This window comes from Lathamus discolor, chromosome 1, assembly GCF_037157495.1.
Source record: "Lathamus discolor isolate bLatDis1 chromosome 1, bLatDis1.hap1, whole genome shotgun sequence".
Classification (NCBI taxonomy): Eukaryota; Metazoa; Chordata; class Aves; order Psittaciformes; family Psittacidae; genus Lathamus; species Lathamus discolor.
Genome location: NC_088884.1, coordinates 66,476,664 through 66,493,364, shown reverse-complemented (window position 1 = coordinate 66,493,364; position 16,701 = coordinate 66,476,664).

The window sequence follows — 16,701 nt, the reverse complement described above, 5'->3', positions numbered from 1 at the left end:
TAATGCAAACTACCTCCCTTTTCTCTGTGTCTTCTCTGCATTTCGGCACTTAGGAGCCGACACAGGGACATGGCTCTGCCTGGCAAAGTTGGGAGGAAGCACAGCAGCAAATGTTAACTAGCCTGATATTGTAAAGAATAGTGGTTACTGATCATTCCCACAGTGGTCATGTTCTGTCTTCACCATCCGCAGTCATAGCAGGTGGTAGGATGTGCTCCAGTAAGAATATTTGCTACTCAGCATATGGCTGAGTTTCACCTTGAGACCTCAGTTCTGTCAGCAGTTTAAAGATTAAATGCCACCTCTCCAAGCAAGTGTCAGAATCACCACAAAAATCACTGAGAGGTAAGAGACATAATCCCTTAGGAGCATCTCATCGATCGTCTTATGGTTCCCAAGCAGCGTGAGTCCTGAATACATGACTGTCCATTTCTCTGGATTAGTTGATTTACTTGCACATCCCTTGGGCTTCTCAGGGGGAAAATTTGTATCCTTGGAAAGAAGCAGAAGTCAAATAAAAGCTACTCCAAACCACACCAAAGAGCATTACTCACTGCAGTAAAGTGCAGGTGTCTCCTGGGGCAGGAAAGCAGCTATTTCTGTTGGTCCTGCTGAAACTGGCCAAATTCCACTCTTTCCAGTGGAGCAGTGCATGTTACACAGCTTGGTTATTGCTGCTGGCATCCAGCAGGGGGTCTACAAGACGCTGTGGTAGAGAAGGATCTTTCCTTATGTCTTCACCCAGATTCAGAGGGACTAGGATCACATTTCCCCCCTAGACAGGCACCCTTCAGAATTGTTGACAGATGCCCTGTGTATTGCGTGAACGATGCTTTCCCAAGGAGACATTCTCTTTTCCCTGTCGTTGCTCCCCCACCCCTTCCTCCCTCTCTTCTTGTTTTCTGCAGTGTCTGTTGTTTTCTGATACTCAGTCAGAAGGTGAACGGAGGCTTCTTCTGCACGTGAAGGCATGGAGGCAGCAGTCGCATTACTGGAGCAGTGTCCATGGCCCTTTTCTCAAAAAAAAAAAAAAGATTCAGAAAAATGTTTCCTCTTGTGATTTTTTTTTTTTTTTTTTTAATTGCATAGGAGGAGATGCAATGAATGGGGAGACTTGCCTGGCATTTAGCATTACACAGGCGTTCTGATATGAATTAAGAAACCGACTTCAGCTGATCATTTCTCACACGGACCTAGAGCCCTCTGGTGGTCACTGAAGATTTTCTATTTCCATTTTTTGAGTTTCATCCAAACATATATGGCCATTTATAGGACTTATTTTTTGTGTGTGCGTTGTTTAAGGGGGAAGTTTGCAAATGTTGGTGTAACATTTTTTACTTTATTTTCCCACACATTTTCATCAGTTCTGTCTGTTAAAAATTGTACTATTTTGTTGCCCAGTAATGTTTACTTGGAAAATTGGCTTGGCCTGAGAAGTGGCATATTTACTCTGCAGGCAATGGAAGCTGTTGCTGTGCAGTTAAAGAAAATTCAGGGAGTGTTTTGGAGCTGAAATTAATTTCAAATTAGCATGTACTGAAACTTTGACTCTGCTATAACATTTCCTTTTAAACCTCCAGCTCAGAAGCAGATTTTTAACTGCTCTCCAAGGGGGCTGACTCTATGGAGAAGAACAGGGAAAGTGTTAGAAGAATGGGAGGGGAAGGACACATGAGGAGTCAACACAAGGTGCTGCTGTGTTTTCTAGATGTCACCCTTCCTTCAGCCTTCTCAAGCATTTTAGCTGAAACAGCACAACTGCCTGTCTGGTTACCCCAGACTCCCTAAAAACATAAGATTGGCCACACTTTGTTAGACCAGAAGGACATATCTTTTGGTGTCATGCCTTCAAGACACATCATGATCAGAAGGTGGTTCTCCCAAGTTAGACTCACATCTTGCACTCCAGGTATGCTGATTCCTGTATTACCAAGCTATGGAGCAGCTCTCTGTCTGGATCTGAAAACCAAACCTTCCTCTTCATGCTATTGTGAGACTTTGACCATCCCACAGTCTACAGGACATGATGGAGGTCATCTCTGCAGATCTTTTGGGAGAACAGGAGCTGCTCTCCTTTAAGAAATCACAGGATACAATCAACTAGCAAGGTAAACCCTCACCTCAAGATGCAAGATTCCTTATCTGGTGTCCCTGGGACATCCCAGTACAGACCAATACAGTACCTCTGGAAGAAGCTGCCTTCTTCTGAATGAGTAGGGCTGTGATTTGTGTGCTCAGCTGGCCAGTGCAAGGCTACTAGCAGTGAAATCCAACAGGGAACAATGAAATATTTCCCTTTTTGTCAGCTGAGGAAGGAGGCAGCTGCCTCTTGGAAGGAAGAAGCAAGGGTCATCTTGGAAGAAAGAAAAGAGGCTGACAGCAGGAAAAGAGCAAATACTGCTTGAGAGGACACATGTTATCTTTCTGTTATTCAACATGCAGTGAGCTTTTGTGCATGTGTTTATGTGCATGTACACCCAGGGGAACTTAAAACCCTATTCCCAGAAGGCTCAGATAAACCTCTGCCTTTTAACCTTTGGGGAGAAGGCAGCCAGTCCCTTTGATGTGCTGGCAGTGAGCTTGTTGCTCGGTGGTTGCAGGATGGATTATGAATGATGTGATGTGTCCAAGGCCAGACGAGGAGCAGCCGGAGGGGAGGACCTGCTGCAGGGCTGCTGCATCACCTGATGCTGCTGCTCCTGTCATCATGCTGAGAACTGTAGCAGATTTGGATTGCTTGCCTTCTGGGTAGGCACCATCCCAGTCTTGTTACTAAAATGTTCTGATTTACACATAAGTGGGTGAAAGAACTATTGAGGTCACTTATGATGTATCCTTCTGGCAGCACCAGGCATATGAAGAATCAGCCAGGGCAGACAGTTTGTATAGATTTTTTCATGACATGGGTGAAGTCTTCATCTTGTTCTTGAGCTGGGTGGAAGCTGTAGGGGTCAGGAGGTCTGAGAGCCAGGCTGTTCTCAGATCACTATCTTGATTGTAGTCTAAGTAATTGTTAGACACAATTCTCTCTTGCATTGAATAGCAATAATAGCTGTTACCTGCCCTTCAAGGCTGCTGAGAAAGTTGAATAGTTTATCAATTTGAAGATGGTATGATGTTACAAACCAAGTAGATGTAGGGCCTGTGCTATCTTTGGTGGAGAGGTCTGGGTGATATAGAATCATAGAATCATAGAATAGTTAGGGTTGGAAAGGACCTCAAGATCATCTAGTTCCAACCCCCCTGCCATGGACAGGGACACCTCACACTAAACCATCCCACCCAAGGCTTCATCCAACCTGGCCCTGAACACCGCCAGGGATGGAGCACTCACAACCTCCCTGGGCAACCGATTCCAGTGTCTCACCACCCTAACAGGAAAGAATTTCCTCCTTATATCCAATTTAAACTTCCCCTGTTTAAGTTTTAACCCGTTACCCCTTGTCCTGTCACTACAGTCCCTGACGAAGAGTCCCTCCCCAGCATCCCTATAGGCCCCCTTCAGGTACTGGAAGGCTGCTATTAGGTCCCCACACAGCCTTCTCTTCTCCAGGCTGAACAGCCCCAACTTCCTCAGCCTGTCTTCATACGGGAGGTGCTCCAGTCCCCTGATCATCCTCGTGGCCCTCCTCTGGACTTGTTCCAGCAGTTCCATGTCCTTTTTATGATTGAGGACACCAGAACTGCACACAATACCCCAGGTGAGGTCTCACAAGAGCAGAGTAGAGGGGCAGGATCACCTCCTTCGACCTGTTGGTCACACTCCTTTTGATGCAGCCCAGGATATGGTTGGCTTTCTGGGCTGCGAGCGCACACTGCTGGCTCATGTTCATTTTCTCATCGACCAGCACCCCCAAGTCCTTCTCTGCAGGGCCGCCCTGAATCTCTTCTTTGCCCAGTCTGTAGCTGTGCCTGGGATTGCTCCGACCCAGGTGTAGGACCTTGCACTTGTCATGGTTGAACTTCATAAGGTTGGCATCAGCCCACCTCACAAGCGTGTAGATGGTAGATGTATGGTAGATGACATTAGGATTCTGTCTGTGACACAGTGATTGACTTGATGGCCCTTCTGTGGTCCAATGATTTGTATCAAGCAAGAATCTTAGTTCCCTTCTCATCATGCTTCTTAGTATTTTCATAATGATACAGCTTTGTTTGAACCAATGACCTTGCCCTTCTTTCATTTGCTAAGCCAGCCCCTGATACACGCTAAAAAAAGAATCTTTCTTTTCCAGTCTCAGAGAGAATAAAAATCAAACCCCTACAGAACAAAGAACCTCTAAGCTTTACAGAGCAGTAGGAAGCCAAGTCGTTGGACAGCATGAGAGCTTTGAAAGCCTGGATCAAACTACCAGCTTCCTGAATGACCATCCTGAAGAGATGTTACCTTTCACTCAGAGGCGGAAACTTGTCCTCCTCAGTGCATGTATGCACATGTGAGAGAGGAAGGCAAGGAGGCGAAAGCACAAGGCTGGTGTAGCACCACAAACTTCTGTCAGGAGCTGAGTGTTCTGGGTTAAGCCATTTGTAGTAGCTGAGATGACCTGTGCTGGCTTATGAGATGCAGAGGAGGTCTGTCTGAGTCCTCTAGTAAGTATATAGCTTACCCAGCTGTCCATTCTCTATTATATTCTCTTAGAGAGCAGCTAGTTCTTCACCATCCTTTGAGGAAGATTTCTGGGGTAGTAAAGAGCACAGAGGGAAGAGAGGTTATTTTGCTTCAGGGAAATAATTGGATTGTACTATTGCTTTTTGAATATTGTAAAAAGTAAAAAAATACAAATAATTGTTCAGAACCTCTTCTAAAATAAAAACAGTCTTGGGTTTCTCTGTTGTCTGGAATTAGAGGCTAGTTTGAGTTTTTCCCCTAAAGTATGCAGAAGTACTGTGATTTACATCCTACAGGCAAATGGCCTTATATCCAGATTGCAGCTTCCTCCCCAGAATGCATGTTCCTTTACAGCAAACCAAAACTTCAGGGTCTAACTCAAGAGAAAAGCTCCATTCTTTCCCTCTCTTCCCCCATAGCTAGTCATGATAACACTTCCTCACACACCTGCTGATGAGAAGAAATGGTACGTACCTCCTAAGAGGTCTCTCTCCCCCTTAGCTCCGCTTTCTTCTTCCAGCTGCTCTGAGGCTGAGGGCTGCTGGAACCACTGTAGTGCTGCCGCAACAGCTCCCACCAGGCAGGCAGAGCCTCTCTGTGTTCAACAAACTATTCAATAGCCTCAAGCCATCACATTGTGGCTGCTACTCCTATTTTGTGCCATCGAGGTCAACACTTACTGTATTCACATATATGGCTCTGTAGGTCAATGTAAATCAGCCCAGAAGGAGTTTTCTCACTAACATTATTGGGAACTGGGAGGAAGTAGTGTTTTCACCTGGGGGATTGGGAAGAATTATTCCTTGTAATCTGCTTCCCTCCTGCTGCCGTGGCATGAATTTGGGGCAGGAACAGGAGGGAGGGCTCTCTTCCATCTTAGCAATGACAGCATGAATATTTGGTCTATGTGTCTTTTAGGGTGGTTGCTTTCCTGATGTTTTTTCTGACCAAGCTCTTAATTCCTTTTATTGGTGCAACAATTGATCTCCTGACAGTGCAACCTGAGATGCTACTAAGCATTCCAATGGGCTCAGATTGAATAGTACACAATTCCTCCATTCAGATGTGAAAACACCTCCCTGGAATTATCCTGTAGATGAGATCAGGATGAGGTAGGCTACCTCTGGCTTGTCTGTAGCACTTCAGAGGACAGGAAATCATCCCACAGGACACTGTTTAGAGATAACCTTCCCAGAGGGATACTTTCTGCTTAATCCCTGCCACTTAGAAACGTTTTTTTTTTATGTCCTGCAATAAACACGAAGCTCCTAAAAATTCCCATCCATTGCAAGATGCATGAATCCTGCTCTACATTTTGCTAAATTCTTAACCTGAATGACATCTCCCAACAATAAGTTCCACATGTTATTTAGATGCCATGTGAAAAGCATTTCACTGTACTTGCCCCTGTTGTAATCAAAAACCTTTCTATTTCCTGCACAAGGCAGTCATTTTGCCTTTTCCTTCCTTTAATTTTTTTATCTACTTCAGTCCTCACTTATCTATTGCCTCTTGAAACCAAGCAAAGCCAGTCATTCTCATCTCTCTTTATGCCACAGTCTCTTTACTCCTCTGGGTTTCTGCCCCTCTGTTTTCTGGTTCAGTTTCTGTGATGTCTTTCTTGGTAATCTGGTCCCACGGAAGGCAGAGGCAAAATGAGTGGATGGCTTTGTTAATGCTTGGGTTTCACTTCAAAAGCTCAGAGGGAGAGTACCTTTTCAAGTGAAAGTGCATCACAGTTTTGTCTTCTGCGTTTTTCATCCTATTATGTACATTTAAAACCTTTGCAAGTTACTAATGCTACCAGCTTCAATTGAAGCACTAATGCTTCAATACTCTTAGAGGAAAAAATGCCTAAGTGCTGTGATAATTTCAACTACTTTTTAAGACATTTGCAAAAATTTAATAGTAGCTGCTGTTTGCCACCTAGAAAGTGCATTTAGGGTCTCTAGGATAGATTATGCTGAAAGAAGTGAATTTGTCATCCTTATCAAAATTATCAGTTCCATAAAGATAAAAATTTCAACTCAGCCAAGTGATTTCTATGTTTTAGCCCTGAAGTTCTGAATGCTTTCCAAAGAGTTAAACCCATCACACCCTTGGTGTTGGCCTCAGAGATTTTATAAGGATGAAAACTGGTATTTAGTGTTGTTAGCTTTTTCGTAAAGGATAGTAGTCTTTGCTGTGGGTACCTAAGTCTGTATTTAATTGAAGAAGAAGACGCTTGAAAAAGTACAATTGGCTTCAGCTCTGTGATGTCTCAGGCACGGAAGAATGAATCACCAGGGTGGAAGAATTGCTTGCTGGTTTTCCCCTCAATAGCCCCAGCATGGTGTCAGGCTGGAACCTGCAAATTTATAGTTTCAAACAAGCTCTGGGTATGTAAATGCCATGGGGATTCTCCATTCCTTTGCAGGTCAGACAACAGGCCTGGCATGCCATAGGTGGGCTGCTGTAACTACAGGAGATGAATTCTGAGCTGGTTTTGTGCCCTCTTCCTTGGTTCATCTATAAATCTTCAGGCTTCTTTCCTGGCTGGGAATTCCATCATTGTGAGACCTCAGACACTTGGTCCCTAACAGTAAATACCAAAATGCTGCTGAGGCCAAAGACAGTAATAAAATTATCCTGGCAATAGTGAAACCAGAGTCTGAAGGACAAAGATTGATGTGGTATGAATGGATATGGGTGGATAGGAGGCTGCTGAGATCATGATCTGTCAGACTGACCTGAATTGCTTTACTGTCTCACTCCTTTCCTGGTTGGTATCCATCTGTCGTCTCTTGTCTTAGTGTAGTAATTCAGGCTTGTAATTGCATCCCATCATCAAAGGGAAATAAAAAGGCTTTTAGAATAAATGAGTGTTGGAATTTAACCCCACCCATAAAACACTACAGTCTTCTTGCTATCCTTAGCTGTGGTCCCCAGACCCACTCCTGGCTTTGCTGCTCTGCTAGACAGGTACACCTCCCTGCATCTCTCACTTCACTTGTCCATGCTCCCACCACCGTAATACTGTCCTCCTAGCCTGCATGTTTCATGTTTCTGGCTGTGCAATACCTTGAGGACTCCTGAGCAGAGCTGGGACCTCAAGGGTCTCTGATGAAGTTTTTCTTCATAGAGGTCACCTCGAGCTGTCAATGTGCTCCTGTTGAAGGGAAGATGGCAGACAAGGATTTCTTTTTTGCATAATCACATAGTCAGTGGCTGGGCATCTACTGCTTTCCTGCCCTTCTCTTTGTTGGTAGGCTTCTCTTCATTCAGCCCCATGACATCCCGTGACCTGTGCAATAGTCTCCCTACTGGAAGCCTCCCAGTTGCCTTCTGAGGCTAGTGGCCCTCTTGAAGACAATGTCCGTGGTCACTTACAGGTTTCCTGAGGGGAAGGAGATGAAAGTTGGTCACCTTTATCCATCTAGGCTTGTTGGAGTTCAGCTGTCTTGTGAGCAACTTCTTCTTCAATGGACTCTCTGGGATGGCTTTCACAGTGCTGAGAAAGAGGAGTACGCAGACAGGGGTGGCCAGTTGCCCCTCTGCCAAGCTGTCTTGAGGACTTTGGTAACTGCTTTCCCTCAAGGCACCATGCTTTCACAGAGGAGAGGACTGGGTAACTTGTTTGTACTGTGAGGGCTTGAAGAGTCGTATTATGCACAGAGGCTCTTGAGTTTTGGAGAGAGGCATGAGAGGATGGAGATGCTGGCTCTGTGAAATGGTGGTGGGTTGAGAGGTTCCAGGCAGTACCCTGGTGCTTGAGTCATTTGGATTACATATCTTCCAGCAGTCTTAGTAGGATCTGAGGCTCTTGAGATTCCTTTCTTCTCATTGCTTCCAGCTGGGAGTCCTCATCATGGGCTCTTTGGTCCAGTCAAACTTTGTGGTGGTGGGATTTGGCCTCAGAAGTGCTGCTGGGGTTGTGTTGTGGCAGGGTAGACCTGTTCTCAGGCACAGTTCCCTGAAGGGCTTACGCTTGTACTTAGCTCTGTCATTTCACTGCAGGATACTCTAGACCGTGATTTATGAAAGCTCTTAAAGCTGTGTTTGAGCACTCTGAATTAGACTTTCCTAGCTTACAGAATTATTGTGAGGGGGAAATAATAATTCAGGGTATATTTGATCTTGCGAGGAAACCAAGAGGGCATGGAGTGGGGCAGCAAAATTAAAACAAGGTGCAGAGAGTATTTCTGAGGTGCTCAGATACTGGAGATGCTTCTGTAAAAAAAAATCTGGAGTAATGGTTTGATTTTGTTGTGGATTACTTTGTGACTTTCATTGCTAATTGTTATGGGGCATTACTTCTGCATTGAAAAATACAGTTGTTCAGTGTAGAAGATGGAGAAAGTCTCCACTTGTAAAAGGTCCAGAAAGGTTGAGTGTGCAGCAGGTGAGAGATGAGTGGCAATTAAGGCCATGGCTTGGAGCAGTAGACACTGAAGTGCTCATATTATTTTTGCAACCAGAATTCTCCCCAGGATGGAGAAGGGTTGGTGTAAATGGCTTACGCATAGTGGAACACAGAAACTGGTTAACTCTACTGCAGATAGAATTAGGACTAAAACTGGGCTAGACAATGGCTGCACTGCTACAAGGGGTCTGGTAGGGCAAGGGTGAATGTCTCACACACAGCCCCAAAACTGCTAGGATCTCTGGGCCTAGACTTGTTTCCAAGCAGTTGAGCTATCCCTGAACTCAGACAGACCCCATGGCATATCTTGTCCTAGCCTTCTCCTTCCCAAATAGCTTTCAGTCTTGCACTGGTGATATCAGACATCCATCTTGCTCTTTAGGATCCACAGATATGCCAGGACTGTCAGGTCCTGAGTCCTCTGTAAACAGATGTTGGGAATAAAATAAGGGAATAGCTTGATGGAGTACTTTAAGGAAACATTTAGGCACTGATATCAACAGAGGTGAATGTGCGCCAGCTTAAATTAAACATTAGGACAATGCAACGTTAGTGCATCTTGGGGGAAAGAAATGTAGAGCTGAAAAGGCAAGATAGCCCTAAAATAACAGGTAAACACCTTCTCAGATTCTGGTTCTGTATGGTTATCATCAACCTCCTTAGTACATCTTTATCTTGAATTAGCCTATCATTTGCAGAAACAATTCTAACTTAAGAAACAGAGGTGGGGGTGGGATAAAGAATTAAATTAAGCTCAAGGATGCAGAGATTGTTTAAAAATTGCTGGGTCTGAATTTCCTATCATGTACAGGTTATTTTATCTCATTTGGCCTATTCTTCCTTCTACCCCTCTGACAACTACTGAGATGACAACTAGACTGTTTATTAAAGAAAGCCGAAGAAGCAGCAAGCACTGTGGACAAGACACACAGCATGATGTTTGTTGGCAGATCCCAGGCAGGTCCATGGTGTGGCATGCACACAGGTGAGCCAGCTGCAGTGGGATGTTCCGCAGGGAATTAGCCTGCCCAGAGTGGCAGAACGGCAAGAGCTGCCACTGCAAGAGAACAGTGGTATCAGCCACTTGAGCCGTAAGCACTGGCACTCTGTGACTCCTTGCTCTGCAGACAGAGTGGGGCAGCCTGGTTGGTACGTCTGCCAGGAGCAGGTGTGATGGTATTTGGTCCTCCTGTCTCTGCACCACCTATTGCTGCACTGCCCCAACACAGTTGCAGATTCCACACAGCGGCTCAGGTCTGGTGTTTTCACTGCTGTCACAGGGTCCTGGTTTCCTGCCAGGGAAGAGAGGTTTTCTGTTTAAAATACACCACCTCCTGGGTCTTGCCACAGCTAATAATCTAGACCTTTTGTCCTGGGTGTCAATGCTAAATATTGCCTGTGCTGCTGGGCACTTTTTGAACCAGGTCTGAACCTGTTTTCACAGGCACATGCATGCATGCTTGTACTTATGCAACACCCATTAACAGGAAAGAACACTCAGTATAAACACATACACAGAGAACCATATGGACACATGCTCATTAATTGAAACCAGGCCCATGTACTGAATCTCTTTGTTAGCACCCAAATCCTAGCCAATCTGCCAGTACTTATAAGATGCAAGACTGGATCACTTCCATTGTCTGTCATTTAAATGTTGAAAATTATTTCACTGGCCCCTGGCCCTTGCTTCCACATTCTTTGAGAAATAGCATCGACATTTTGTTTGAATGCATATGTGGGTATACTTCATGTTTTGTGCAGTGTATTACGTGTAAGCTATAGCTGATGCTTACTACTTTGCACATGGTTAGCTCAAGACATACAAATAACTTAAGTTGTCAAATCCTGCTTAAATGGACAGAAACACAGTGAAATCCATAGGAGGAATTTCTTCTGTACTGCACACATTGGAGAACCATCTTCTGATGATAAAGAGGCTTAATTTGAGGGACAAGATAGAGTATCCAAGAAATGCCACAATTATGTTTGGTGTGAACCTGAATGAATTGCTTTGGCATCCCAAATCGTTTGCCAGTCTTTAAACACAAGGACAAATGGTGTTTCAACACAGGAACATGCCTCACTGACCAGGCACAGTGGGAGCAGCTTTTGGGGGAGGTCAGAGCTCAGTAGCAATAAGGCCTGCAGAGGATGTAGCCTTTGCCTTAGCCACTGCAGATTTTGGAAAGTTTGAAGAGAATGAGATGGAGTTCCCCAGTGTGGGCACAGAAGTATCTTTACGTTAATGCTGTTAAGTGTTGTCAGGACAATTCAGAGGCAGTGCCTGCCTCTGCCACAGCTTTCTATGCGATGATGCGGAGCACAGTCAGGTTGCTGTGGCCATTTACTGAGATGAAGTTTGTGTGTGCCACTTTACCCTCTTGTCAAATGAGAAAAGTATCTTATATGGCTGCACACAATGATATCTTAAGATATCTCTCTCCACTCTTTGAGGTCTGGTCATATGAGCAGGTCCCTGTCCAGTGCTCTGTGGGCGGAAGATGCAGCTTGGTCTCATGTCACGAACACGTACATCTTCTGCTCATGATTTGGGGATGTAAAATTCTGTCCTGGCAGCCAGGGCTCCAGCAGCCTCTGTGGTGAGCAGCACCAAATCTTCAAACAGACCAAACTCCAGCTTTTCTTCTAGAGATTTTTTCCAACAGTTTTGGTCTGCCTGTGTCTGCTAAAACAGCCTTTCTTTCTTTGGAGAGGGCAGGGAACTGCAGTGACCAAGAGTGGAGTGAGCAAGCCAAGTCTGGCAAAATCTTTCCTTGGCAAAGGAGAGAGTGCCAGGCGTGGGGACACCGGAAGGGTGGGCTGGCAGGGAAAGCTTACTCACAAGCATTTTCAGTCATTCAATTGAATCCATGCTCTGCACCGATGTTGCAGACCATACTTTTCCCAAGGACCTGGCATTTTAAAACATGCTATATGTATTTGATCTGTCTTCCCTCTAAAAGACCATCAACAAGATTTTCCAGTGATTTACTGTGCTCTTACCGGGGGGGGGGGGGGGTGGGGGGTGGGAAGGGGGTGGGGGAGGAGCGGGGAAGCAGATCATTAAGCCTCGAATACAGCTTGCCATCTGGATGGGCTCAATGCACAAGAAGGCGTAAAGTTGGGATGCAAATGTGCAGTATTTGGTTCTCAGCCAAGACAGAGCTTGTGCTCAATTGTTTAAAAGCAGATTTAGGCATACATGACTTATTGAAGGGGAGGAAAGGGGCTGTTGGGAGCCTTGGGGTCTGCTTTGGAGAAATCACCACTGCAGCTGAAACCCAAGGGAGCTGTACTTTGAGTTCATGTGCTTTGAGTATACATGGGCTATTGGTGTCTTGATAGTAGCACTTTAATTGATTCTTGTTGACATTTATCTTTGTGTTCTTAAGTTTCCCATCCAGAGGATTCACACTGATGGGAAGATTTTTGATGTTTCCCAGATCAGGAATCCTGACTGGTTGCTTAAGGAGAAGTGTGCAACCTTCATTCAACCTCTGTGTGCAAGCAAGAAGATGAATAGAGCTGGCTGTATTAAAAACATTGCAGTGGGTTGTAGAAACCCACTCTTCTCTCTCTGCCTTTACCATGGACTCTAAACATGATGCTGAGCAAATCACATGCACCCAACTCTTCAGTGATGGCTAAAGCTGTTTCCTTTTGTATGTAGAGGCAGCCAGGCACTGTGGTTGCCAAAATTAATGATCAGCTTTGCAGATTTTTAGCTGTGATTGGCCTATGAATCAATTCCCCTGTCTCCAAAATGCCTGTGATAATGGTTTGGTTTTGTAGAGGTGACGAAGACAAAAGTCCTTTTGAGTTTGGGAGCTGCTCAGTAGTGATAATAAAGGCAAATCGAAAAGCCCAGGAGGAAAGCAGAATTCTCTGTACTGTGCAGTGCGCTGCTGCCATGCAGATAAATACAGGAACAGAGTGAATAAGGAAGATAGCCTCATCTGTGGAACACTTCAGTGTGCTGAATGAGGAAGTGGGTCCAGTAGAAAGGGAAAGAATATAGGATCAGTTAATTAAAGCTGTACCTCTATTATTATTTCTGTTTCTAGATTTTGGTTCTTCTCCACAATCCATTCAGTATCAAATCAAGGGCAGGTGGGAATAAAATGTTTATTTTTAGAGACTCTTGTGGGGTTGAAACTTACGTTTGATATCAAAAGCCATTTCCTGTTCATATTTGAAGTTTGTATCATGCTATTCTGCAGCAGTTGCTAGTGGAAACTGTTGATGTGTTGGTACACTTCCATTATCCACCACTCTGCTCTACAGTTTGGGGACTGGAAGGCATGCAGGTGGCTTCATTTTAATATCTATTTAAAGTGTAAATGGCTGTCTGCAGTGGCCTTTGGAAAGGCAAGGGCTGTTGGAAGCTTTCAACACTAGTGGGGACTAAGAGTACACATGTGATGGTGGCAAATGTGATGCAAGATAATTGCTAATGGCTTTGAGGATTAAAGCTGAGAGGTTTGCCCTTTGAGTACCTGTAAGAGCTCTGGAAGATGACAGCTCTGGGAAGCAAGAGGAAAGCAGTCCCCTAGGAAGCAGTGGTGGGGGGTGACATGGCATACGTCAGCCAGCCCAGCCCTGGAAGGGCTGGATATCCTATAGGGAGGAAGGTGTTTTTGGTTAAAAAATTACAAGTGGTGCCTGCACTGTGCCTGTTAATCTGCTGTCCTGAAGGGGGAATGCAGATGGTAGCATTGTTTTGCACAATGTGAACAGACATATGCAAGGTTTTGGTAGAGCCAGAAGGCAGAGGAAGTATAATTTCTCTCTCTTATACTAGAAATCTGTCCTCCCTGATCTGCTGGAGGTGACTTTGCAACCATGCTCTCAACCTTTGTAAAATAGGTTATGTGAAACTATGGAAGTTGAGATGAATCCATGCATATGAAGGATGCTGCTACAGAGAAATTACAGACAGCAAAAGAGATGAGAAGCAACAGCTCAAGGTCTATGGCTTCCCATCCATTGCACTTTCTCATAGAGAGAGCACTGTGTTGAAAGAAGAGCCCCGTTTTGTTTTTATCACATGAAGATTTCTATAGCCCCAGAAGGAGTCAGGACAAAGGAGGAGTTTGCTTTGGTAGATGAGGATTGGGTTAGGGATCAGCTATGCAAACTGGACATCTGTAAACCGATGGGTCCGGATGGAATGCACCCACGGGTGCTGAGGGAGCTGGCGGAGGTCATTGCTAGGCCACTTTCCATCATCTTTGGTAAGTCGTGGGAAACGGGCGAGGTGCCTGAGGATTGGCGGATGGCAAAGGTCACACCAATCTATAAGAAGGGCAAGAAGGAGGACCCGGGTAATTATAGACCGGTCAGCCTTACCTCCATCCCTGGAAAGATGATGGAACAACTTATTCTTGACTCCATCACTAGGCATATCAAGGATGAGGGGGTCATTAAGAACAGCCAACATGGTTTTATGAGGGGGAAGTCATGTATGACCAACCTTATAGCCTTCTATGAGGAAGTGACTAGGTGGAGGGATGATGGTAGAGCGGTAGATGTAGTTTTTCTTGATTTCAGTAAGGCATTTGATACTGTCTCCCACAGCATCCTCATAGATAAGCTAAGGAAGTGTGGGCTTGACGATCAAGTAGTGAGGTGGATCGAGAACTGGTTGAAAGGAAGAAGGCAGAGAGTTGTGGTCAATGGCGCAGAATCTAGCTGGAGGTCTGTGACTAGTGGAGTTCCTCAGGGGTCGGTGCTGGGACTGGTGCTGTTTAATATTTTCATCAATGACCTGGATGAGGGAACTGAGTGCACCCTCAGCAAGTTTGCTGATGACACAAAACTGGGAGGAGTGGCTGACACACCAGAGGACTGTGCTGCCATTCAGCGAGACCTGGACAGGCTGGAGAGTTGGGCGGGGAGAAACTTGATGAAATTTAACAAGGGCAAGTGTAGAGTCTTGCATCTGGGGAAGAACAACCCCATGTACCAGTACAGGTTGGGGGTTGACCTGCTGGAAAGTAGCGAAGGGGAAAGGGACCTGGGCGTCCTGGTGGATAGGAGGATGACCATGAGCCAGCAATGTGCTCTTGTGGCCAAGGCGGCAAATGGCATCTTAGGGTGCATTAGAAAGGGAGTGGTTAGTAGGTCAAGAGAGGTTCTCCTCCCCCTCTACTCAGCCTTGGTGAGGCCGCATCTGGAATATTGCGTCCAGTTCTGGGCCCCTCTGTTCAAGAAGGACAGGGAATTGCTTGAAGGAGTCCAGCGCAGAGCCACAAAGATGATTAAGGGAGTGGAACATCTCCCTTATGAGGAGAGGCTGAAGGAGCTGGGTCTCTTTAGCTTGGAGAAGAGGAGACTGAGGGGTGAGCTCATCAATGTTTACAAATATGTAAAGGGTAGGTGTCAGGATGATGGAGCTAGGCTTTTTTCAGTGATATCCAGTGATAGGACAAGGGGCAATGGGTGTAAACTGGAGCATAGGAAGTTCCACGTTAACATCAGGAAGAACTTCTTTACTGTAAGAGTGACAGAGCACTGGAACAGGTTGCCCAGGGGGGTTGTGGAGTCTCCTACACTGGAGATATTCAAGGCCCGCCTGGACAAGTTCCTGTGTGATGTACTGTAGGTTACCCTGCTCTTGCAGGGGGGTTGGACTAGATGATCTTTTTAGGTCCCTTCCAACCCTTGGGATTCTGTGATTCTGTGATTCTGTGAAGATCAGTGATTTGAGGAAAAGAGTAAGATTACATCACAAGGACGTGCAATTGTTCTCTTAGCTCTACCCAGCATGACATATGAGTGGCTGTGCAGTTTTCCACCTAGATTGCATCTAGATCTGATGCTACTATGGCATAAAAGCTTTGTTGATAGTTGGAGACATGTGAAAAACAGCTAGAATGGTGAGAAAGTTAGGAATGGGCTAACTCTTGATTGTGGCTTCTCTGAGCAAGTAGTGCTTTTATCTATAGCATATGTGTTGGCCTAAGTGGAATTGATTTTTCTCTGGGTAATAAAGGACTCCTGCATGACTCCCAGCTTGATGCTCTGCCAAATTTTGCTTCCATCTCCACAGTAGGGAGAGGGTAGAAGTCATCTAGGGAAAGATGAAAGGAAACAGTCATGGTAGAAAGCATCTGTTTTTCATTAAGCTTTGCCTGAGAAGCACATAGTCTGCTTCTTCCCTGTGAGTGGAAAAATAAAATGGCACAGAGACCCAGCATAGGAGAAGTTCAGCATAGGTGCTCAAGTGTGTGTCAAAGCCACAGCCATCTGAACATGAATGTTCATAAGGGCCAGCATGCAGTAACAGGTCTGCTGGCACTACAGGTCAGCCCAAACTTGCTCCTTGTTGTGCACTGGTTCTGCTTAGAGTCACACAGGATCTGGATGTGTCTGTGCTTGATTTTTCACAATATCTGCTTGAGGGTTTGTGAATCCTGACCTTAATGCTCTTGGTTGCTACTGACATTGTGAAAGTAACACGGAAAGGTTTTCCTTGGAGGCCTGTCTCCTTCTACCACTCATTGCTGCTCATTAGTGGTAGGCATGGATGGAGCAGGGGACTGCCTTGGAGAGCAGCTGGGGAGGTGGTGAGCAATGACCTGACTGACTACTTTACCTGTGCTGCATGAAGCAAGCATGGCCCAAATAGCTTATTCCCCATCCTGTGTGGGGATAGGATATACCCTCCTTGCCCTCAGAGCTCTCT